Raw genomic sequence first — 26,507 nt, forward strand, 5'->3', positions numbered from 1 at the left:
TTTACACGCAAAACTACCGGGGTTGTCGCGTGAGCTTGCAATCCTGGCGTAAACTGATGGAGACGCCTCGCTCGGAAAATGCGCTTCAAAGTGCGCACGCACTGCAGACGCGCCGGAGATCCTGGGAGATGCTGCTAGCAAAACGTCTGCATCACACACACACACACACACACACACACACACACACACACACACCAATTATCCCTAACCTATGCGCTGGAAAACACAAAAATATACAGCAAAACATCTTAACTTAAACACACTTTTATTGATAAAATCAAACATAGGCAGATATAACCTAAACAATTTTAAACCATGAGTTTTCTGTGCAATGATGAGCATAAATGCACATGGGAACATGTTGACCCATTTAATCCTTTCTTTCTTTATCATTGGACTACAAATATATTTCTGAATGACTTTTCCTGTTTTATAGGAGGTGGATCTTTTTGACTTGCTCATTTTAAAAGTAGCTTGCATGTTGAAAAAGTGTGAGCACCCCTGATCTATGCCCTTTTCCAAGTCCCACAATCACTTTCACTGTCATCTGCCTGATTACACCCATGCCATTTTCAGAAAAAAAATTGAAAAACAGAATACATTCAAAAAATGTATTATACACATAGTTATCAAGTCAAGTTATTTATTTATTGTCATTGTTGAACAAAGTTAACAACAAAATTTGTTTGGAGCATCCCCATAACCACTGGCATCAGTACCGATAAAATAATCATAAATAAGTGAGAAAAAAAAACAAAAAAATATATATATATAATTTATGTACAGAAATTATTTGGTCATTCATTTTTTGCAATTCATAGTCATTCCCAACAGACATAACAGACACAAAAATTCAATGCATCACACGTGGTTCAGACACAGCTTGCCTGTGATTGTACATTTGGCCAGTAGGTGGTTTCGTGTGCACATGAAGCTTCGAACCAGTTGGCTCAAGTGGTTCAATGCCTCATGAGGCTTCACCTCACCATCACTAGTCGTGACACACAGCTTGCTGTTTGGCTCCGCTGGTTGTAGTTCTGTCAGCCACCACTAGATGGAGCGCTCCTCTTCAGTCTCCTCCTCATCCTCCCTCACCTCCACCTGTAGAGAGAAGAAGAGACAGCAGGAGTCAGGACTCAGGGTCCTTGAACGCATCATCACAGAGACGCTGACTGTTGATGGAGATGGTGGAGTGACTGGTGAGAAGAAGCAGACTCTCAGTCACATGTCAAGTGTGGAACATCAGAAGGTCATGTGACCATGGAGTGTTGGACTGATACTGAGGCCTGATGAAGATGAACTGATCAATAATTGGGTGGTGAACTGAGAGAAGAAGCAGTTTGGCAGCAGATGTTGGATGAATGAGGAGCAGCTGGACGTCACCATCCTCCTCTCACACTGTGACTGGGAACACTGGACCTCTGCTGTGGGATCAACTGGCTTTGGTGCTGGAACCATCATCCAATGGTTCCAAACCAGTACTAACCTCACACTCTCCAGTTGATAGTCTCTGCTGTAGACAAGATCCATTAGTGGCTTCACTCCTGAATCCTGCAGCTGGTTCCCATCCAGGTCCAGGTGTCTGAGGTGGGAGGGGTTGGACTTCAGAGCTGAGAACAGCCAATCACAGCTGAGCTCTGACAAACTGCAGCACCACAACCTGAATAGAGAATAAATGATGGAGAGTTTATAATGATGGAGAGTTTTTCCAGGGTGTCATCACTCTGAAAATCAAAGTGAAATGTCCACTTCAGAATCTGCAACAACACTTATATCAGTAGACTCATCAAGTTGCAAGGCAAATTTTTTACTGATAGGGATCTTGTCCAAAACCACACTTTCGATGTCTGCAGACATCTCATTAATACGTCTGGAGATTGTGTTATCTGAGAGAGGGACTTTGGCTATTTCTTTAGCCGCTTCGGGTCCGAGCGTCTCATTTACAATGGCTTTGCAGGCGGGAAGTATTAATTGCTCTGCCACAGTGTGGGACTTTTTTGATTTAGCCACAAGTTCAGCGTAGTGTTGCCACCCGTCCCGTTTTTCCCAGAATTGTTCTCTTTTTTCACCACCTGTCCCGGGAAAAATAAAATCTCTCCCGGGACACAATTTGTCCCGTTTTTAAGGGGAAATGACAAAACCTCATTTGATTTCTGCCTGTGGTCTACTCCCGTAAAATACGCGATTGTCCCGTACTTGGCAACTAAAAAAACCTGTCCCGTAATGAACTGATACAGGACGCACTTCACTTTGTGTCCCGTATATTTCGGTGACCCCCCCCCCCCCCCCCGTCGACAGTCTTGAGACATCTCAACGCCCCCCCCCGCGACAGACTTGAGACCCCCCCCCCGACAGACTTGACACACACCCCCCCCCAGAGGTCCCGGATTTGTAACTCTGGTAGGTGGCAACCCTAGTTCAGCGACGTGGTAGCTAGCTTTAAGGGCTCTCTCGTTTACTTTTGCGGTTTTTCTCATGAAAGTTGCCTGTTTCTCCGTGTGTTCACGCAGGCGAACAAAATACTCCACATTTTTCTTTTGAACTGAGGGCTGTTTCGTTTGGAGATGGCGTTTAAGCTTACTTGGGACCATAGCACTGTTGGAGAGCTTTTCACCACATACCAAGCACAACGGAGTCGGTGCCGTTGCATCTCCGGTAAAAGTAAATCCAAATGAAAGATAGCTTTCATTGTATTGCCTCACGCCAGAAACTTTGCTCGACGTCACCGTCTTTGCCTCCACTCATACTAGGGCCTTCATCTGGGTCCGGATTTTGTCCAGGGTCCAGTTCAGAGTCAGCATTTTTCCTCTTCAAAAACTTATCCATCACTTTCAACCGTCGTCCCGCTATCCACAATCCACACACCTGTCGCTGCATCCATGCGTCACTAATTCGCTTGTCTCCAAGCGCAAGGCAATTAGCTACCTGCTGCTGCCACCTACTGGTATGGAAGAGTACTACATGATTACTCTGCCAGGCGCTAGACTGCACAGGCACACAAATCGGATAATTTCCCACGGCACACCTGACAATATCTCGCGGCACACAAACACTGGTTTACAGGAACGGGTGCTCATCAGAAAACGCTGGCAGTGTGTTTCCCGTGTCTTACTTCCGGTATAAAGTTCGCTTCAAAATTACAACAGAAATACTACCGAAAGATGCCAGTAGGTGGCAACGACGCTCTATAAATGCTTCTCTTAATGCAACAAATAAATGAAATGACTTTCATACTTACACCAACTGCTCTTAACCTATTTATTAAACAATTTAGACTTAAAGGCTTCTTTGTTGTTTCACCTTAACAGAACACTAATAATAATAATAATAATAATAATAATAATAATATTAAGAAATTGCCATTTACAAAACGTGCACATTTCTTTTAAACTTAAGTGTAGTTGTTTTCCATATCTATTGACGCAAATGACGTTAACCTTGCAATGAACGCAGCAACACTTGTACCTAATAACACTAATGATACAACAAATACACGTCAAAATGGTTGCAGTGAAAATGGACGCATTTAATCATATATCAGTATATAATATATAATATAATATATCATATATCATATATTATACGATTGTATAAAGCGCTTTGAGACGCCTTTGGTTGTGATTTAGCGCTGTACAAATAAAAGTTTATTATTATTATTATTATTATTATTATTATTATTATTATTATTATTATTATTATTATTATTATTATTATATATGTTTTGGCTCTTGCCAAGTAAAATTTCAGGAATTATTCTTTGTTTATTTAGAATGTCGTACATGTATTCAGCGCTTTGTGATGAAGAGCTGGATGCCGTCATTGCAGAAATCCAACTCAGTCACCCAAACACAGGGTACAGAATGATGAGAGCATTCCTTCATGCCAGGGGATTACGAGTGCAAAGTAAGTTTGATATGAAGTTGATCCCCACATGAATGTATTCAGTAATCTGTATTGTGCATCAGTTTAACCGAAACAAACAAATATAATTAGCTTTATTTGTATAACGCTTTCCGTACAAAATGTAGCTAAAAGTGCTTACATGGATGATTAAAAAAAGAATGGCGGTATATTTAAAAAAAGAAAGGGGGGGTATTTAATAAATGAAATCATACCTTTTGTCAGCATTATCTGTGGATTTGTGCCTTTAATATTTTATGTAGTTTGTCTTTCTTTTTTTTTTTGCTGTTGTTGTAGTTCAAAGAGTACGTGATTCCTTAAGAAGAGTGGACCCAATTGGGACTGAAGTGCGAGCCTTGGCCAATCGCACACTAAGACGGAGGCAGTATTCTGTTCCTGCACCAAATGCAATGTGGCACATAGATGGAAACCACAAATTAATACGGTATTTTTCAAAACTGTTTTTAAATACTTGAACAAATGAAACATTGAGATTTTCTACCCACTCCAAATCTTTTCACCTTTGTACCATACCTTTTTTGTGTCAAATAAGCTGTGCATGAACCTTTTTCAATTAGCTATCTGATGCCTTATATATTTTAGATTTCTCTTTCCATCTTCTCTCCCTTTTTTTACCAAAAGCTGGAGATTTGTCATTCACGGTGGAATAGATGGCTTTAGCCGTTTAATTGTTTATCTGTCTGCTGCAATAAACAACCGAGCATCCACAGTGTTGGAAACAGGGGCGGTCCTAGAATTTTTTTCTTGGGGGGGCAAGCTCGGGGCACAGACGGGTGGCACACCGGAATTACATTTGTTTTGTTTTTTTAAATGCCCTATGCCTTAGGTAATAATAAATGGTAGGCGGAGGTATGAATAATAGAATTATTTTATTTACCCAAATAATGCACAAAACAGTGTATCATCCAGCATTTAGTAATCTTATCTGACTGAGTAAAATGCTTTTTGTTTGTTTGAGTGGGTTGATCTGTGCTCCGGGAGAGTATACTGGTGTATCTAGTACTAGTAACCTAGTATTAGTTTCAGCAAGATAAACAAGTGTTTCATAGGTATCTATGTATCTTTGTTAACTTATAGAGATGGAAACCAACAACTGAGTTTAGTTATGAATGTTTTTTTTTTTTTTTAATTCATAACAGATACAAAGTGCATACACATGAAAAATCCCTTTGTGAGAATTATATTCAAGTTACCAAAGTTTGACTTATATTACAAGTACACAGTTTATATGTATTATTTACAAACAGGATTATGACAGCTGAATACGCTTGTTTTGGTGTTGACTACCTGCAGAATGCTGAATTGCAGATGATGGGCCCTCAACCTCATCATTGGGAAAAGTTCCTGGGAAAAGTTGTATAAATTACTCATAATGTCAATACAAGTATAACATCAAATCAACTTTTAATACTTATTCAAATGTTATCGATTTTAAAGACACCCTGCTTCCTTTCTTGACATTGTGGACATATCTTATTCACTTCATTTAAGCGTCTTATGTTATAGGCCACTTGTCTATCCATTAGCTCATAAAACAACAACCACACTTCCATTCAGCACCAATAAAGAGCATTAAAATAGACATAAAGTAATAAAACAGAATTGAATTAGATTAAATTAATATTGCCCATTCCACAGTCCAGAACAAAGCAGAGGTGGTGTGCGACTTTGAGTGTGACTGATTCAGGATGCAGTGACTGTAGTGATGGTGAGGTGAAGCCTCATGTGGCATTGAACCACTTGAGCCAACTGGTTCGAGAAACGGTTCATTTCTCGAAGTTTCATGTGCACACAAAACCACCTACTGGCCAAATGTACAATCACAGGCAAGCTGTGTCTGAACCACGTGTGATGCATTGAATTTTTGTGTCTGTTATGTCTGTTGGGAATGACTATGAATTGCAAAAAATGAATGACCAAATAATTTCTGTACATAAATTATATATATATATATTTTTTTTTTGTTTTTTTTTCCTCACTTATTTATGATTATTCTATCGGTACTGATGCCAGTGGTTATGGGGATGCTCCAAACAAATTTTGTTGTTAACTTTGTTCAACAATGACAATAAATAAATAACTTGACTTGATAACTAAGTGTATGATTCATTTTTTGAATGTAGTCTGTTTGTGCAATTTTTTTCTGAAAATGGCATGGGTGTAGATCAGGGGTGCTCACACTTTTTCAACATGCAAGCTACTTTTAAAATGAGCAAGTCAAAAAGATCCACCTCCTATAAAACAGGAAAAGTCATTCAGAAATATATTTGTAGTCCAATGATAAAGAAAGAAAGAGGATTAAATGGGTCAACATGTTCCCATGTGCATTTACCGAAAACTCATGGTTTAAAATTGTTTAGGTTATATCTGCCTATGTTTGATTTTATCAATAAAAGTGTGTTTAAGTTAAGATGTTTTGCTGTATATTTTTGTGTTTTCCTGCGCATAGGTTAGGGATAATTGGTGTGTGTGTGTGTGTGTGTGTGTGTGTGTGTGTGTGTGTGTGTGTGTGTGTGTGTGTGTGTGTGATGCAGACGTTTTGCCAGCAGCATCTCCCAGGATCTTCGGCGCGTCTGCAGTGCGTGTGCACTTTGAAGCGCATTTTCCGAGTGAGGCGTCTCCATCAGTTTACGCCAGGATTGCAAGCTCACGCGACAACCCCGTTAGTTTTGCGTGTAAAACAACAGCGAAACTCTTTTTCCTGTCCCTGTCTGGTCTTTATTTGATCTGAATGGTGCCGAAGCCGATACGTCACATTTACCCTGGACACCCTTGTCCAGGGTGTCCCCTGCCTTCGCCCTAAGACAGCTGGGAGAGGCTCCAGCAGACCCCCGTGACCCTGAGTTCGGGACTAAGCGGGTATGGAAAATGAATGAATGCATGAATGAATGTAAAGCACAGCACATATAAGAACAAAATCCAGCACATCGTACATTATGATCAAAATCAACCAGATCCACCGTGTTTTCTAATCCTGCCTGAACGATTCTACCTGCTGTAATTGACGCGGATCTCTCTCTCTCTCTCTCTCTCACACTCACTCTCTCTCTCCCTCTCTCTCTCTCACACTCACTCTCTCTCTCCCTCTCTCTCTCCATGCGATAGACCCAAACTCCCTTCGCAATTGACCAGTAGATCGCGATGGACGTAATGGGCACCCCTGGCATAGATGCTTGTGTAACATGGACATTGATGTACAGGACAGGGGGCTCCATCCTATCACCTCTCCTCTCCTCACTCTCTCCCTAAGCTCTAAAAAATATCTCCAAACTAAACGCTATCTAGTCTCAAACACTCCAAACTATAAACACTATCCAAAATCTAGTAATCCAAACTCTCTCCAAATCTCGTTGACTGCAACTCTCCTACAATAACCCCCATTTTGAATGGAGCCTGAGGGGTCTATATAAACCGTTCAAATATGAATTGCAGATATATATATATATATATATATATATATATATATGTATATATATATATATATATATATATGTATATATATATACATATATGTACATATATATGTATATATATATATATATATATATATATACATGGGTCCACTTTTCTGCTGCAGATGGCCATTTTCATTTGACACCGTCCAAATTTACAGCTCAGGGCGCTGGGACGAATTCCAAATTGTGTGCAGATACAGGCCTACACTTCAAATAATTATGAGAAAAATCCAACGTCAAGAGAGCACTTCCATTCGGAAATAGTCAACATGAAATTTCGTCTTCTACTGACACCTGCTGGTCAAATTGAATAGTTGCAAATATTGTGAAGAAGTTGTCATCTAATTCTAATCCTAAACAATATGGCCATTCGAAGTGAAGTATTAAGACAATTAATCAGGTTTGTACTGCTTGATTGAACACATTCATCCCGTTCCAGTGCACTAAAACCCACTTCCCTTCAGGACCGTGTCAGCGAAGCCAAAACTTCCTTGAGTGACGCTGTTTCCCAGCATGCAATGCGAGCTAGCGATTCACAATACTATTTCATCACAAACATGGATGTAAAAAATAAAAAGGGATGAAAAATGAAACTTCAGGAACACCAACCAATACAATGAAATACAAGCAGAACTGGGCCGAAGTTTTATATTATGTACACCATAATACAGCCTTCTGGTGGACAAGCCATACTATTTAATCCGTGTCCTCCTATGGAACTTCCGTGGGAGGAAGCTCATCGTAGAGGTCACGTGCTGTGTGCTCGTCACTCCACTTGAGTTCGCAAGTGAACAGTCGTAACAGAAGCTTGCTGCTGGAAATAATGCACTACAAGTGGATGTGATGCTCACTGAACCCAATTCAGACGACTCTCCCTCCACTTTTCTTGTTTTGTATGAGCATTTAAAAAAAACAACAACATAATAATAATATGGATTTTGACCATGTATGTTTTGGAGTTCATTGAAAGAGGTTAATAATAAAAGAAAAATAATATATATATATATATATATATATATATATATATATATATATACATATATAGTGTGTGTAACTTTAACTAACTTATCTATTTCTATTCATCTATCAAACTTACTATCTAGGGATCTTGATATTGTGTTGGCAGGTGCATTATCACGTGTACATGTGGACTAGCTGCGAAATTCTTATTTCGGGGGAACTCAGGGTTTTCTTGTTTAGTTTTGTTTGTCGGTATGTTAATAGGGTTTGGTTCTTAAGGGGGGGGGTGTTATGACCCATGGGTGGGTCTAGGTGCCTCTATGTTTGTGTCTGTGTGTGTGTGTGAGAGTGGATGATGCCTTGCAGGTGCGGTCCTGGATGTTGGCTGCTGATTGGACGCACCATGGCTGAGAAGGAGGAGCAGTCGAGCCAGCCTGACGGTCATCCCTCCTCCGCTCCCAAGTCTGCAGTTAGTCACTTCTGAAATGGTGTTAGAGCACGCAGCCGTAGGGGTGGGCTGCCATTTTCTTTGTCCCCTCTTTTCTCCTGTTTATTAAGTATGTAGGGAGGTTAGCCTTTCTGTATTTGGCTTCTCTTTCTTTCTTTAGTTAGTTCTTAAGGCGAGCTAGTTGGAGTTTGGTTTATTATTTTGGCCTGGGCCCACCCTGAAGCCTTTGCTGCCCACTGGTTAAGTTGTTTTGTTTATTTCATTTACTGATTCATAAATGTTTTTGTTGAAAACCGCCAACTGCAGTGAGAAATTAATGAGGCTTGGGAGTGGGGGAAGGTGTCCCACACGTTGCGTCTCGGTCCCCCTAGACGGGACGTAACACAGAGTTTTCACCGTGACAGCAGGTTGAGCTCCTACCGTTTTACAAGTGACGTCGTCACGTTAGCCTGTTCCATCCCTGCTAAATTCTTTAAAGAACTACCGTTAGTAAACTTTTAAATTATAATGCACTCTACACTAATTGTAATTTCCTGCCCGTGGTTGTATATTGCAACAGTTGACGGCTCATATCAGCAGATAAGCAGCAACAATCTGGGCATTGCGGGTGATTCATAAATATGTCATTTCTTATTAATTAGCCCATAAGTGTTGTACACCAGTGTGACACCAAATGCTTGTTGCTGACAGCAGTGAAGAAATGACACTCTTGTGGTTCTGCACATTAGTATAAATAGAGTGATTCTCTATCATTACATCACAGGACGGCGGCACTCTGACAGATTCCATGAACCTGGACACTGATGATCCAGACTCCGGTCCAGATGACACAACAGGCCACAGTGGAAACGGATCAGAGCATGGACTGGCTGCTGAAAGGATCCAGGTAGGTGGCGCTGTCATCCCAAGGTGTGTGGTGTGGAGGATCAGGGCCAAAGTTCCAGATGCTCACAGATGTGAGTCTGGATTCAGGAGGAGTGTTTGAAGGCTGGACTCCCAACAGTGATTGGCTGCTGAGGACCTCTCAATCACAATCAGGTTTTTTAGTGGCTGTGAGATTGAAAGTGAGATTGCATTGTCCAGGTAGGAGGACAGCAGTCAGCCATGTTTCACCTCCAGTCAACACGCAGTGGTTCACATGAAGGTCCAAGAGGCCTACAGACCTACACTGAGTCTGGAAGTGGCAGTACAGTTGGATCATTGTCTTTGTTGTGTTGTTTGGTCATTGTGATCCAATGTAATGTGAGAGAAGGACGAGTGCAGTTATATTGGAGTGAGTTATTTAGAGTGTAATAGAAGTTATAATGCAGAGTCTGTTTTTATGAAATGTTCTATCACCTGGCATCCATCCATCCATCCATCCATCCATCCATCCATCCATCCATCCATCCATCTTCTACTGCCGTATCCGGAGTCAGGTCTCGGGGGCAGCAGCCTCAGCAGAGACCCCCAGACTTCCCTGGACCCAGTCACCTCCTCCAGCTCCTCCAGTGGGACCCCAAGGCTTCCCAGTCCAGCCCAGAGACCTGGTCCCTCCAGCAGGGTCTCCTCCTGGTGGGACATGCCTGGAACACCTCCCCAGGGAGGCGTCCCAAACAAGACCCCGAGATGCTGGAACTCCTCCCTCTGAGGCAGGGCCTCCCCGCCGACCCAGAGAGGACAAACCACCTCATATCCAGCATTGATTTATCTGTTGGTGATTAATTATAATGTAACATTTATTTTATTTAAATTATATTTGAACTGAATTGGATTTGTTTGTAAAAGTGAGATTTATTTTCATTGATTCATGTGGTTTATGTTGAGACCGAGTGGAGAAGTGGGTATGGCCTACAGAAGGTTTGAATACACAAGTTATTCAGATACGGAGAATCCCCATGGCAGGACTTCAGGAGATATATAATCAAAGTGTTAAAGCAGCAGAAATGAAACGTCAGTTGAGGTCAAGGTCACACAGGTCAGAGGTTGTGATGGCTTTTATTGTCAGAATATTGAATCATTGAAATATAATGTTTGAGCTAGTAACAAAGTTAGGATGATATAACATAATCACATAAAATAAATGATCTGGTTTCCTTCTGATTCATTGACGTCCTTCTGAAATCTCCACACAAACATCTGGCAAGCATCAAAACCATGAATTATTTTGAGGGAAATTTCTTTTGTCTTACTTATGATTCAATAATGATTTGAGTTCCCATCACAGGTGTTGTGAATCACTTTATCTTTTCCACATGATTTCCTTATTTAAAATCATGAAGCAGAAATAAAGTCTCTTGAAAAGTATTTTTCACCTCCAAAATGAAGATGTTATAGAAGTCTGAAGTGAGAGCAGAGCAGTGTATTGTTGATGTGTGGAACCTTCATGCTGAGATGTTCCAGCCGTGGATGATGAGAGCAGAAGCAGTGGTTGTGTTGCTGCTGCCTTCACTGAGCAGCTGCTCCAAGTCCTGCTTCTTCCACTGAGGATTCAGCTCCACCAGTGGCTTCTGGGACATCTCTCCCAGTAACCACAGCAGCTTGTAGGGAGAAGCAGTCCGCCAGCCACCAGGCTGCACTGGGGTCAAAGGTCGTGACACGCCCACACAGTGTTGGTGCGTGCAGCTTGCTGTTTGGCTCCACTGGTTGTAGTTCTGTCAGCCACCAGTAGATGGAGCGCTCCTCTTCACTCTCCTCCTCATCCTCCCTCAATATGTCTCCCACCTGCAAAGATAAGAAGAGACAGCAGGAGTCAGGACTCACGGTCCTTGAACGCATCATCACAGAGTTGATGGAGATGATGGAGTGACTGGTGAGAAGAAGCAGACTCTCAGTCACATGTCAAGTGTGGAACATATGAAGGTCATGTGACCATGGAGTGTTGGACTGATACTGAGGCCTGATGAAGATGAACTGATCAATAATTGAGTGGTGAACTGAGAGAAGAAGCAGTTTGGCAGCAGATGTTGGATGAATGAGGAGCAGCTGGACGTCACCATCCTCCTCTCACACTGTGACTGGGAACACTGGACCTCTGCTGTGGGATCAACTGGCTTTGGTGCTGGAACCATCATCCACTGCTTCCAAACCAGTACTGACCTCACACTCTCCAGTTGATGGTCACTGCTGTAGACAAGATCCATCAGTGGCTTCACTGATGAAGCCTTCAGCTGGTTCCTACTCAGGTGCAGCTCTCTGAGGTGGGAGGGGTTGGACTTCAGAGCTGAGAGCAGCCAATCACAGCTGAGCTCTGACAAACTGCAGTCAATCAACCTGAATAGAGAATAAATGATGGAGAGTTTATAATGATGGAAAGTTTTTCCAGGGTGTCATCACTCTGAAAATCAAAGTGAAATGTTGACTTCAGAATCTGACACTACAGAAAATGTCACCTTGAAATTAAATCCTCAGTCCAAAACTAATGTGTGTTGAAATGATGTTTGGTCACATGACCACTGATGACCTGTTTTTCCTTTTCGTTTTTCTTTTTTTTTTTTTTTTTACTTCAAACATGAACAGAATGAAGTTTTCATATTCTGGATGTCATTTTGATATGAATCAACCTTCAGTTCAATGTTTATTCAACATGTGTGATGAACTGTGTTTGGTGCTGAAACCATCATCCACTGGTTCCAAACCAGTACTGACCTCAGAGTTTACAGTTTACAGTCTGGACTCTGCAGAAAACCACTCAGTTCCTTCACTGATGAATCCTGCAGCTGGTTCCAACTCAGGTGCAGCTCTCTGAGGTGGGAGGGGTTGGACTTCAGAGCTGAGAGCAGCCAATCACAGCTGAGCTCTGACAAACTGCAGCAACTCAACCTGAATAGAGAATAAATGATGGAGAGTTTATAATGATGGAGAGTTTTTCCAGGGTGTCATCACTCTGAAAATCAAAGTGAAATCGACTTCAGAATCTGACACTACAGAATAAAATGGGAGAGGGAGGGCGAGCGAACGAGTGCTGCACTGTGGAGTCCATTACTGGCTCTTGATGATGTTGCTGTCTGGGCCCCCTTGCACCAAAGTAGGATTGCGTCATCCAAGATGAGTCACTAAGCCTTCAGCGTTCAACCAATCCACAACACGTGTGTCCAGGCTTCATGGGTCGCACTAAAAGCCATCCAGGATGAGAAGACACGGATTCATCAAGCCAGGTGAAAGCTCTCCTGGATCAGTGCGCGATGCTCGCGGCTTCCTTCCATAGACCCCGGTTATGGAGCTGGGATTGACGGATTGGCCATCTTTGACCCCTCATAAGCCTCCATGAGGATTTGCGCCTGGGACGGGGATTCAGACTCTCTACCGTCCACTGTCACAACAACAACCTCATGTTACTCTTTGATGTGTCTTTATGTTTCTATAATAACAATAATAATAATAATAATAATAACAATAAACTTTATTTATATAGCACTGCTCATACACAACATGTGCAACCCACAGTGCTTAACAAAATAAAACAAAACAAAACAAAGAAAGGTAATAATAATAATAAGAAGAACAACAATCATAATAATAACAATGAGAAAAAATAAAAAGCTCCACTGCCCCTCCCCCCACCCCATACGGACCCACCCCTCCCCACCAACGCACACAGACAAACGCCCACCCCCATATTCACACAGACATTAGATAAAACGGCTTGGCACTGAAGAATCTGATGAGGAAAGGCCACTATGGGGAGCCGTCCACACAAGGGGGCATCATGGCCTGCAGCGCCCCTATGGGCAGACCAGGCGTAGCTCCCACCATGGAGGGCCCCCCATGAGGAAACACTGGCACTAAAAGTATAAAAGGGAGAATAATCATAATGAGAAATCTGTTGGTGTCTGTACGTCCTGATTAAAATTTGTATTGGCTAAAAGATTGAAGGTAGAGAAAAGAAATCAAGGGTTTTTGCTATTGTTTGTGATGAGGTTGGAGAAATGGGTTATTCTTGCCTGTTTGACAGTTTTATTGTAAGATTTGAGTAGATGATGAAATGTCTCATAATGGAAAGTGTTACGAGAGTTAACCACTAGATGGCAGCCAAGTTCCATGCAATATGCAGAGACATCGCGTGCGAGTTGATGACGTTGGCTTCCGGTTGTTTTACCTGATGAGCACTGTTATAACCATAGATATATACAGAAGGCGAGATGTCTTATCCGCACTGCTGGCCAATGGAATCGAACGTCCGCACTGGCGGCCATCTTGCCACAGTCACTTCGCTCCGCCCCTCTCACTCATAACTATGTATTCTTATTGTGCATGTTCTTTTAAATAGCCCTAAATTGCTCTATTTTCAACCGAATTTCGAGCGGTTTGGTTTGTTATAAAGGTTATAAGCATAGTTATGATACTGCATACTTATTAATGATTTATAACCATAGGCTTTCATGTGAAAATAGCAAACACACGCACACACCCGTATTTAATAAAAACATATATGCTAAACGCTAAACTAAACAAACCAGCACTAAATCGTAACATTAATCAAACAGCTCCAACAATAGCTTACAGATGAAATGTGATCCTACAAGCTTTTGTTTGTGGACAGCGACGATTGCTGCATCCATAAGCGGCACAGAAGTTCGGCATTTTTTCAGTCACCGATTTCCTGTAGAAACCATAATGCATGATGCTGTAGCAAAGCAATCCAATTGTAAATCATTTGCGAATTAAGTTAAATTATATAGAAAAAAAGCTATTCTGTCTCTCCATATGTCAAATTGCTTGTTTTATTTACACCTCCCAATCCTAATCCCTTTTATCACAACAAGAAAAAAGACGGACTGTAATCTCAGGTTGTCACCGTTCGACTCTGAATCAACAAGGCGCTATAAAGGCTGGACGTTTTTTCAATGGAGCTAAACTGCTAAGCTAATACCTGACGTACCATGGTTTTTTCGATTCCTGTACCAGACGCAATGGACATGAAGGGCGGCGTATATAACAACTGGACATTCTTTAGAGCACAATGGGAAAACTATGAGATAACAACGCAAGATAACAACAATATATATGTATATATATACATATATATACAAATGTGTATATATATATATATATACATATATATATTATGAATCAATTTCTTCTTTTTATCTGCATATTCACATGAACTTTACCTCTTTACTACTATTATTTCTGACCCTAACATTTTCAGCAATGATTTTGGCAATGGTTTATTATTTATTTATTATTAATTATTTATTTAATGTTAGACAGAGGAACAAATTTCGTTTAACATGAACAATATATCAAGGTAACCTTGATATATTGGTAGGGCGGAGCAAGAAGGAAAAGCAACACATGAAATGAAGTTTGTTTCAGTTTTATCTAGAAATAGATGCTTTATTAATCCCCCAGAGGGGGAAATTTGTGTTCAGTAGCCAACATACATAAAAGGACATACGAAAACACAGAGTCATAAAACAAAGTAAAAGTTACCAACGTTTGAATAAATAAATGATAAAAGTGTACAAATACAGAAAATCTCAAGGCGCACACTTGCTATGGTCATCAACCTTTTGCATGGCTGCAGTACAACCAGTGCGCCAGCAGATGACCCCCACGTTCTTAATGAATGAAGCTTCGAGTAAGAACCAATTTTCAACACAATAGTCCAAAAGGGTTCAAAGCCTCATGAAGCCTCGTTTGGACATCACTAGACACAACGGCTTCCACTGTCATTGAATGCTGCAAGCGTCAGTTTAGCCGGCATGGAATACCAAATATTGTCATCACAGACAACGGACAACCGTTCTCCAGCATGGACTTTCAAACTTTTTCAACAGTATGGGACTTCAAACACCTCACATCCTCACCATACCACAGCCAGAGTAATGGTAAAGCTGAGTCGGCTGTCAAAATTGCCAAGACCCTGCTGAGAAAGGCAGTGCATGCTGGTGATGACAGATGGAGGGCCGTACTAGCACGGAGGAACACTTCCACAGAGGGACTCAATAGCTCTCCTGTTCAGCGACTCCAGTCCAGACGCACACGCACATTGTTACCCTCTCATCCACCTCTGCTGAAGCCGGCTGTGATACAGGGGGTACTTCCTCGTAAGCTGGCACGGGTCACTGCATCGAAGTGGTGATATGACCAACATGCTCACGACAAGCCCATGATAATGCAAGGCGACACAGTTCGGGTCTTCCTACAACCAAATGGGCCCTCTCGCTCCTGGTCACTGGGGATTTGCACCAACCAATTGCGTGACAGGTCATATGAAGTGGTTGTACAGGACAAGGTATACAGGCGCAACAGGAGGCACATTCGACCGGTGGATGAAACTCTCATCATGCAATCTGATAGTCCCCTGGTGGAAGATGACTGGGACAACAGTCAAACAGACAGCAGACTCGAGCACATAGTTGGTGACAGGAGGGAAGGGGCTTCAGAACTAGAACGGGCTCCAGTGTTGACTGATGTGCCAAGTGTCCCCCAATCTGGACATTTAGGCCTCAAGCAGACCAGAACCAGATCCAACATAAAACCTCCTGAGAGGTACCGCAAAGACTTTGTTGTTTAAACTTTCTGAAGAAGGAATGTCATCTCCTGTTTATTTCTGTGCCACTTTGTTCATGTGGACTGTTCATTTTTTCCTAATGTTTAGGAGAGTGAACTAGTCATTTCTGTTTAACCTGTAGCCAGCTATTGTTGTTGCTGGCCACGTAACTCTCATCCGGTCACTATTGTCCATTTTCAACTGCTTTCTTTCCATATGTTAAAGGAGATGTTACGAGAGTTAACCACTAGATGGCAGCCAAGTTCCATGCAATATGCAGAGACATCTAGTGCGAGTTGATGACGTTGGCTTCCGGGTGTTTTACCTGATGAGCACTGTTATAACTAGCGGCCATACAATAAAAGTAGCGTATCTACAAAGATTGCCTGACTGTATAAAAGAAAGAACGAAACAAGGACAGGAGTTGGGGAAAAAACGCCTCACCCCATCAACAACCACAGAATCAACGAGGCATACGTCCCTGTCACTGTCCCGCCACAAGGGGCGAAACGTCAATGAATGGTAGTTCATGGTTGATGACCCTGCAGCTGACCCGTGGGCACCGAAAGAAGTGCGACAGGCAGCAATGCCAAGCAGGAAATGTCTCCTACCTGTACATTTACAGTAAGTCATAAAATAGCTATATTGCATTTATTTTTCAGTGTTTTAAGAGTCCTTTCATTAAAAAGCTAAATACCATGAAGACACATATTTTGTGGAAACACACCCACTTCCACATTCAGGTGGAGGTCCTCCACCTGAATGTGGAAGTCCCGGTGTTGAAACTGTAGGAGGCGGCGACTCTCACTGGAAGTGTCGGGACTGTTCTTCGCTGTAGGGGAGCGCTCCTCGTGGAGCAACTCTACTTCCGGTGTAGGGAATGCGTTATGCAGCGTTTTTTCTTTTGCATGTGTTTTCTTGCTTTGCATCGCTCCTCTGATGAAGTGAATGTTTTTATGTCCTGCAGCGTGTTGTTTTTTTGTTTTGTTTTTTTTGCGTTTGCACCACGATCCTCTTTTTGTACCGTTGTAAACTTGTATTTGTGTTTGTGACTTTGCGTCGTTTCCGTGCTCAAATACGCGATTGTCCCGTATTTGGCAACTAAAAAAGCTGTCCCGTAATGAACTGAGACGGGACGCACTTGACTTTGTCTCCACTCCGTCGCCCCGGCAACCCCAGTGTCCACGCTGAGAACTCTGTCCTCCGCAGTTCTTGGCATTTCGGCTCGCAATCCCAGAGGTGGGCAATGGGCATTCATTGCTGAATGTTTAACCCCTCCCTCCTTTGGTTGTGGTTTATTTGGTGTAGACAACTGAGTTTGTCTGTTTTTGTTGTTGGCGTCACCACTTTCTTTGGTTGCTTTTGTTTTCTTTGTTTTCTTGGTAAAATTTTGGTGGAACTTTGGGTTTTCTATTGAGTAGCGATTTTGTTACAGTTTGATTTCCTTTTTAGTTCATTACTATTTTGTTCCCCAGTGATCATTACCTTTTGTTTTGTGTGTGTGTGAAGACTAAAGAAAAATTTTCTTTTGTTTGAACTGTTTAACGCTTGCCTGAGTGTCTCAATGTATTAGTGTATTCATTGTGTTCTCTTTTCTTTTGGACAGGAGTTGGCGTAGCGTGCGGCAGACTGCGTCGGTGGTTCCCCTTCACTTTGCTTTATTTTGCACAGCACGAGGGAAATTTTGCTTTGTAGCGATTCCCTTTGCTTTGTTTATTCCCTTTTTTCAGTTTTTCTTTGTTTTTTCTTTAGCCTTTCCGCTCGGCTACGTCCAGCCCTGCTCCCCTTATTTTCTTATGATGTTGAACAATCTTTTTGGTATAGTACTTATTTTTTTTGACACTCACTCAGGCAGCTAAACCTGGTCTTATTGTTTTTTAAAAAAAGATTTTCCTTGGTGTGTTTAAAAAAAGAGTCAACTATTTTAAATTGTGATTGAATAAAGCTGTTTCTTTGGAAGTCTGTCTCGTCCTCTCAAATCTCAAAGCGTAACGAACCTGTGTAGCCCGAGGAATTTTATTATAGTCTATTTCCTGGGGTGCAACTCCCCAGGTGGCGCTGTCAGGCAACATAATATATAACATATAGAATTATATAATCCCTATATATGAATTCACATGATCATGGGTGTTATGATCAATGCCCCCTCTAATTTTCCATGTGTCTGGGCATCCAGACAAGCTCCTTGAGCACACTGAGGACCACTGTGGGCAACATCAGATGTGCACGCTGTGGCCACACACCAGTATCACACCTGTTCAAAACCTTGGATCATAGCAAGTTACATGGCTTATTAAAAGAATCAAATTCCAGCAGCAATTTTCATGAGTTTACTTTGAATAGAAGTAATTTGGCCCACTTCAAATGAAAAAGAGCAAAATCTTGTTGTTGATTAGATGTGTAGTGTGTTATATATGAGAGTCCTGCTTTAACCATAGGAAGAGTCCTGCTTTGGCCTGGCTGAGGTCCAGTTGTGGCCTGGCTGAGGGTCATGTTGCGTCAATGTGCAGTGGCATGCGCGTGATAGATTGAAAAATAAGCCGAAGAGATAGCTCTTCTCTGAATAGACAAGTTAAGCCAGTGTGCTGCAGTTAGCCAGTGAAAATAGAGCGGAGTGGCACCTCTTCACTTTGTTACGCAATCTATGTCAGCGCGGTGCTGCAGCCTGGAAACTTTCTCTGCCTTTTGGACTCATACGGTGCAGCTGGAAGAAAAAAAAACATCATTCCGAAGGCGTAGCGGTGCGCCGCCTAATAAAAGCTCTAAAATTATTAATTAATACGTTTCTGTTGAATTTTATTTTATGTGCTACATAGATTTCCTTGTGCGCTGAGAATGTGCAAGTAGTGCGCGATTGCGCAAGCAAGCAGCTTAGAGGGAACATTGGTTATGATGTTATGTGTGTGTGTGTGTGTGTGTGTCTGTGTGTATGCCAGATAAATATCAGCTGTTTCCCACATTGACTGATGTGCTTTTGAAACTTTGATCTTGTCTTCATGGTGTTGACTTTCTAAATGTCTGTGGTGAATACATGGAGATCTTGACAGAAGAGAAATCTACCAACAAGCAGAGACTTTATCTGGATTGTCTTGTTGCTTTATTGCTTCAATTCAACAGTTGATCATTGACTTGACATTGTTATGCAGTATAGACTGATGGTATATTTCATGACTTATTGATTGACTGTTGTCACATTGAGCCAACAAGCAGAATCAAAAGACAAAATTCTCTCACAATATTTACATGCATTCATCTGATTGTTGACAAACGGATCAACAGTCAGAAGGTTGATCAGATGGATGAGTTGTTGAAAGGTCAAAGGTCAGGGCGGAAAGGTCCAGAGTGGAAACAGACCTCAGCTGTGTTTCCACAGTAATAAAGTTGTCATGTGGACTAATGACACATTATTAATCTGCGGGATGAATGGGCTGCAGAGGAAGAGAAACAACGTGGCACAAACATCCAGCAGGTGGACAACAGTCACCAGGAGCACCAACAGGAAGTGGCGTCCAGGCCCCGCCCACCCTGTGATTGACAGCTGGAGACACTGGGTAACAAACGTCAAGACAGAAGAAGAATCAAAGGTGAGAATTCAGCTCAGAGTCTCTCTGACGACTTCATTCACACTTTCATCAACTCAGCTGAAGAACCTGAAGGAACATAAAGTCCAACATGTAGCGGCTGAGTGAAGGAGGTCTGGACTCTGTGGAGGAGCTCCATGGTTCCAGAGACGCTGTAGAAGGACAGAAGACCTGCTCTGTGGTCCAGGTACACTCCCACTCTGGAGGACTCAGGACCTGAGACACGAGTACTGATGTTGTTGTGACGAAACCAATATTCACCTGGGTAACAATATAAACTCCAGGATTTGTCATTTGCTGTGTCTCAATTCAGGTTCTGCACCCTTGAGACCGAGTGTCCTCCGTCTGAAAGAAGCGTTCTTAGAGTTCCCAGCCTAGAAGGACGGACCAAACCCTGCCTCCCCTGTAACCACTCGGGACGGTCTAGCCTTCGGCGTATTTCCTCGTTTCGTCACTGCCGTTCCCTCCTGCTGGCCAACCCCGGAAGTGACGTTTTTATAGTATCACGCTAACCATTGGTTCGCCATCTAACGATGCCGTTGAATGTTCAAATAAATAAAATCCTACCTTAAAAACTGGATACTTTATGTGAAACGTCAATATTTAGATTTATATGTCGCGTCTTAACCAGTACATGCCGCTAATTTCAGCTGACTTCCCAGGATCCCACGATGGTTTGCAGCAGCACGCAAAGCATCATGGGATACCCAAGTACGCAAAGGATAGTAGCGGTGCATCCTTGGAATCGGCTAAAACAAGTGCGTATTTACGAGTGCGCATTTTGAGCGTCCTAAACACCCTCGGGAATTGGGACAAGCCTTCGCGCAGTGCAATGACGCAACTTCCTTTCAAAATGCGCACTTCAAGGATGCAGAACCTGAATTGAGACACAGCAATTGAATCCAAATCTACTTTCCTCTGACCTTCCTGCTCTGCCGATGTTCCTGTAGGCCACTGCTACACCAACCCCCTAAAATAAACCACAGAAGTCCCTCCCTCTTCTCCACTCAACCTCCCAGTAACATCGTCCAGTCACACCTTCTCTACTCAGGACCTGCTTCTTGTCAGTGAATCTGTCTGGATGATCACAATAAGACTGAACTTCCTCCATGAATGTCACTTTTCTGTTCTCCTCAGATAATAACAGACGTTTGTGCACTCTGCAGAACTTGCTGTATTTCATCTCTCAGCTTGGTCACAGCTGCTGCCACGTCCTCAAAGTATCTCAGAGGACGGATCTCCAGGCTGGAGGAGTCTGGAGACGGACTGAGTGCTGGCAGTGAGGAGAACCTGTGGAGAAACTGGCTGTGGTCCAGTGTGTGTGAGATCTTCTCCAGCTCAGCGTCTCTCCTCTTCAGCTCCATCATCTCCTGCTCCAGCTTCTTCTCAAGCTCTTTGACTCCACTCACTGCTGCCCCCTGTGTGGATCTGACCTGCTGCTGCACCTCAGAGCGTCTTTTCTCCAGCAGACGGATCATCTGGGTGAGGATCTTCTCGCTGTCCTTCACTGCTTTATCAGCAGAGCCGTTGATGGACTCCACCCCCTTCAGGTCTTCCTCTGTGTGCTGGATCTTCAGCTGGATCTTCTGCCTGGTCTCCTCCAGCTCTCTCTGCCTCCCAGGCCTCTGTACTGCTGCTGACACTGTCTGATGACCTTGATGTTCATCCACACAGCATAAAGCACAGATGATCTTCTGATCAGTGCGGCAGAACATCTTCATCACCTCATCATGACGAGGGCAGATGTTCTCCTGGAGCTGCTGGCTGGGTTCCACCAGCTTGTGTCTCTGTAGGGGAGCAGCATCACGATGAGGCTGGAGGTGAGAGTCACAGTAGGAGGCCCGACAGACCAGACAGGACTTGAGGGCCTTCAGTTTCCTCCCAGTGCAGACATCACAGGCCACATCTCCAGCATAGCAGTGATCAGCAGGAGCATCTTGGAGTCCAGTCCCCCCCCCCTGCAACGAAACTTGGCACGTTAACTTTGCCGACACGTTAGCGTAGCGCGACAGCGATAGCGTGCGTCCCCCCCCCCGTCAACGTGAGCGCAATTTCCAACCAGCACTGCAGAGAGAAAGGCAATATCCAGGTGGAGTGAAAATACATCCCAGTGCCCACCATAACAGGCATATAGACATAGATAAGATACATTTACATAAAATACCAGAATGTTTGTCAATTTTTCATTAAAACATATTTTATTTATTTAGTTAGATAAAAATGTTTCCTCCCAGCACAATATGTATTTGTTAATTTAACTCACATTCCTGCCATCATCTTAACACAATTCAGTGTCACTTTTAAGTTGGAAAAGCATAATAATTAAATTACTTAAATGAAACATTTCAAGTAAAACTGTTGCTATTTAGTCTATTTGTGGTGGTATGTGAGTTATACTTCCCATAAAAAGACTTCCTTTTACATCAAGAATATTTAAATTTTTCATAGATGACTCCCAAAGAGACAGACATATTCTGTCAAGTTCTAACTTGAAGACCACTCTGTCTGGTCCAAAAAGAATTATATTGAATTGAGAGCAGCTGTTCTTATTTTCTCTTTTTTGAGAGAGATTTGCTCAGATTTTCAGTTGACCTGTTGATTTGATTTCTCTGATTAAAATTAAAACAAAGTCTGATATTTGGCAGCTTGTTTAATTCTTATACATAGGTATAAAATACATTTTTTATAATAACATTCACGAGTTTTCGTTGTAAAAGTCATCATTTTCATATACACAAGTTGGACGTCTAAAAGTATCGGTATCTGTATTGGTATCGGGATACTAGCCTTGGTATCACCTGGTATCGTATCGAAAGGAAAAATAGTGGTATCGCACATCCCTACTTCCACACACACACACACTATACTGTAAATGGCTGCAGTTTCCTTTACAAAAGTGCTACAGACATCATTCAAACATCCACGTGTTTGTCTCATCAAGGCCAATATTTTACATTTGACAGCATCCTCCAAAAAAAAAAAATGGAGGTGAGAAATCTGCATCATTTGCATAGACTTCTTTCAGCAGATGTCGCCGGGCGTCGGCAGAGGACGGGGGTCATCGGGGGTCATCAGGGGTCGTGGCGGCCACGGCGGCTCAGCCCCGCAAACGCTGCTTGCAGCTTTAATTTATTGTTTTGATTTAATTTAATTTATTAGTGTTAATGGCTGCTGAAAAAAGGGGATGAATAGTTCAAATTCGAGTTGAAAGTAAAATATACAAATGTTGGAAGTACTAGTAATCATTACTATGTACAGTTATGCCCATCTGTTATCTTTGTTGGGCTTGAGTTTATGATTATTTTTTTTACCCTGTGCATCTTTTGTTTTGTTAGTAGTACTTGTCATTGCTCCAACACGAATAAACATGTTGCGTCCCACTAGATGGCGCATTTGCCTTATTTACAAGCACCACGGTCATCGGAGCTGATCGCTGCAACTCTCAGCAGCGTGCGTCTACTAAGGTCTACTAAGATTCCACAATCTATTACACCTCGTGAGCAAAACAGGCTACAGGTAAAATTAAACATCTTCAGTTGAGCAACTCAGGCAAGTTAAACTGATTTAAAAACAAACAAACACTATAATACTAGGAAAAGAATCCTCTATATGTCAATAAATACAACAGATTGAGTATTCATAAAAAAAAAAAATGCTTACTTTAAATAAGAAAATCCAACAAACCAACAAGTGCAACACTAAAAAGCAAACCAACAATCAAAATAATGCTTAATTGCCTTAGCTTCGTCCCACACTTATCAGCTTAGCTACTAAGAATAACACACATTATTCACCTGGACAGAAGGAGGTTCTGAGGAACATGTTGGTCCAGGTTGGAGATCCCTCGGGCTCAATGTCTGCAGCGCCAACATATTTTAGAATTGCTCCTGCAGAGACAAAGCTCACTAGATCATCAAGCAAAACAGATCAGAAGCACATTTTCCTATTTTATTATTACAGTGATGTTGCAGTAATATAGGAAAATTAAAAATGTATTTGTTTTTAAATTAAACATTATGATTGCAGTGTCCCTTTAAAGCTTTTACCCAATTACAAAACTGTCATTTTTAAGAGTTTTTGGCATTACTTTACACACTGTACTAGTTAAAGTAATAAAACTAGATAGATAGAAGAAGAAGATAAATGACCCACTGCCACAACAGTCTAAAATAGTCAACACCATGCCAAATAAAGTATTTCCATAAAATATTTCTTTGAATTCTAAAACAGTAGCACATTTCTAATTAAGGGCCTACAAAATACAAACTAAGCTTAGTAAATTCATCCTAAGTTAAGGCTAAAATAACATTAAGAGTCAAATATGTGAGAGACAACTTCCACTGAACAATAACAGGGGACTGACTACAACAACAACTACAACATGCCCTCCCTCCCGCCCTCCCTGTTAGAATGTGAATAAACGGGTGTGGAGTCAATCAGTCATTCCCATGGCAGGATAGGCCAACATGGCAGGTGTAATGTCCGTGACGGAACTTATAACGTGCAATATATATATATATATATATATATATCTTAGGAGGCGACACAGAGAGTTCCACTCGTGTATAGTAGTTTGTTTTTATTAACAAGATTCCCTCTTCCCGGTCTCCTCTTACTTCCCGGCTTCCGCCTACGTCACCTACTCCCTAGGCACTCTCTTAAAGTGCCAGTACCATTAACTGATACATCCATTACAGCAGGATATGGTCAACTTTCATAAAACAAGCAAAAACGCTGATTCATGACGAACAAATATTAGCCAGCCAGCTAACATTTATCCGACACTAGCTAGCTAGCTGGCTAGCAGGACAAAAAACAAACTTGGGGGGGGGGACAACAGCGTTTCACCTCCACCTCTCCAGCCCACATCACAAACAAATAACTTACATTTCCCCTTTGCAAGTTTTTCTTGATCAGTTTTCTTTTCCTTCCGTTTTTCCGCACCGCTGGGATAACTCCTTTTTGATGCCATTATGGTGTCTGTTTGTTTTTAATCCTCTCGCTAACGGGAACGAATGGTAGCTGTCAATCATTCACATCATACCTGTGCGTCGCCGGCCCGCTACGTCACAACCTGCGTGACAGTGCGGCAAACCCCAGAGTCCAAGATGGCGTCCCATTCCTTTCAATGAAGTTGCTCACCCAGCGCATGGCTCCCAAAAACTTTTTGACTTCCGCATTGATGGGATAATAGAGCATGCGCAGTTGTGTCAGTGTGGAGACCGTCACTGACAGACGTGCGCGCTCACGAACCGTACAAAATTCAACATGGAAATGAATGTATTTTTTTTTTTTTTTATTTTTTTATTTTTTTATTTTTTTTTTCTGTGGGAAAATGAAACATTAGAAAACGCATTCACTGCGGTTTGATTTTTTTTTTTTTTTTTTTTCCCTTGTCCGGTCCGGCCATAATGACAAGCAGAAGTGTCTCTGAATGTCTATGATGGCTGACAGATTTTATTCTCAGAGGTAGATCTTGAGAGTGTGAGCCACGTGGGTGGTTTCAGGAGCTACCTCTTTAGTGGTTTTATTATAATGTTCTTGGTGACATTCTGGCCATGACCGGACTGAGGGGGATAGATAGGGAGGTGAGTAGAGGGGAAATGAGTGTGTGGGGGGGGAGGGGGAGGGGGGATGATGAGATGATGAGGGGATAGAGAGAGAGGAGTAGAGGAGGCAACTGGCAACAATATACAATTGTGTTAAGAGAGAACAAAACAGATCGTAAATATGCATAGCTAATTGTCAGATAGTACATATATACCCATACAAACATACATGCGAGTTCATTCAGTGATGTTAATAATAATAGCGATGATAATAATAGCAACGTTAATAGTAATAATAATAATAATAATAGTAATAATAATAATAATAATAATAATGTTGATAGTAATAATAACGATGATAATAATCTACTCATGGATCAATAAGACAATAAGCTATGCAATAGTGTACAACAGTGTACCCGCGCTTGTGAATATTTGTGTGTGTGTGCGTGTGTGCGGGTGTATGTGTATATTTGCATGTGTGTATACTTGTGTGTATGTGCATGTTTGCATCTGTGTATACGTGTGTGTGTGTGTGTGTGTGTGTGTGTGTGTGTATGGATGTGGTGGTGTGTGTATGGATGTGGTGGTGTGTGTACCTGAATGTGGGAGTGGGTGTGTTTAAGTACGTCACTGGAAGTAGGCTGCCAATTAGTGCAGTCTCCGAGGCCGCAACCGCCCCACGCCAGCGACGAGCCGGGGGGGGGGGCCCCGGACACGACATACCCACCGCAAAGCCGGCCAGGAAGAGGCCCGGAGCAGCAGGCCCCCCGGCCGGAGGGCACCCGCCCCACGAGGAGCCAGGGCAGGATGACAGGGAGGCAGATACCCCAAGGAGAAGGGACACCACCCAGGGCGGACAGGCAGCAGAGCCCGGCCCCCGGACGGGGGCCCCCCAGGGCAAGCGAGACCAGACCCATCCCCATGACAGGACCCAGCCCCTTCACCCACCGGGAGGATCGGTACCCAGGGCGGGCCCGGGCACCCAGAGGCCCCCCCCCTACGGACCCAGTATGGCACATCAACCGGCCCCCTCCACCCCCCACACCCCCCAGCCACCCCCACCGCCCCGGGACCCCCCGGCACCAGGGGACAGCCCCCCCCCGGCCCCCGGGG

General features: G+C 42.6%; 2 long non-coding RNA genes across 2 annotated transcripts in view; one reads left to right on the plus strand and one right to left on the minus strand.

Moving 5' to 3' along the window:
* LOC142881689 (uncharacterized) overlaps nt 1-26,507 on the minus strand; it is an 84,642-nt gene that overhangs the window by 52,723 nt on the left and 5,412 nt on the right. The gene's annotated exons all lie outside the window — the stretch shown is intronic.
* The window catches only part of LOC142881690 (uncharacterized), a 125,412-nt gene continuing 119,363 nt past the window's right edge, over nt 20,459-26,507 (plus strand). The window contains exon 1 of the long non-coding RNA XR_012925620.1: nt 20,459-20,669. This is a non-coding gene — a long non-coding RNA (uncharacterized LOC142881690). The remainder of the gene's footprint in view (nt 20,670-26,507) is intronic.

Source organism: Nelusetta ayraudi, unplaced genomic scaffold (genome assembly GCF_046127955.1).
Source record: "Nelusetta ayraudi isolate G7.1 ecotype Tasmania unplaced genomic scaffold, CSIRO-AGI_Nayr_v1 ptg000216l, whole genome shotgun sequence".
Taxonomy (NCBI): domain Eukaryota; kingdom Metazoa; phylum Chordata; class Actinopteri; order Tetraodontiformes; family Monacanthidae; genus Nelusetta; species Nelusetta ayraudi.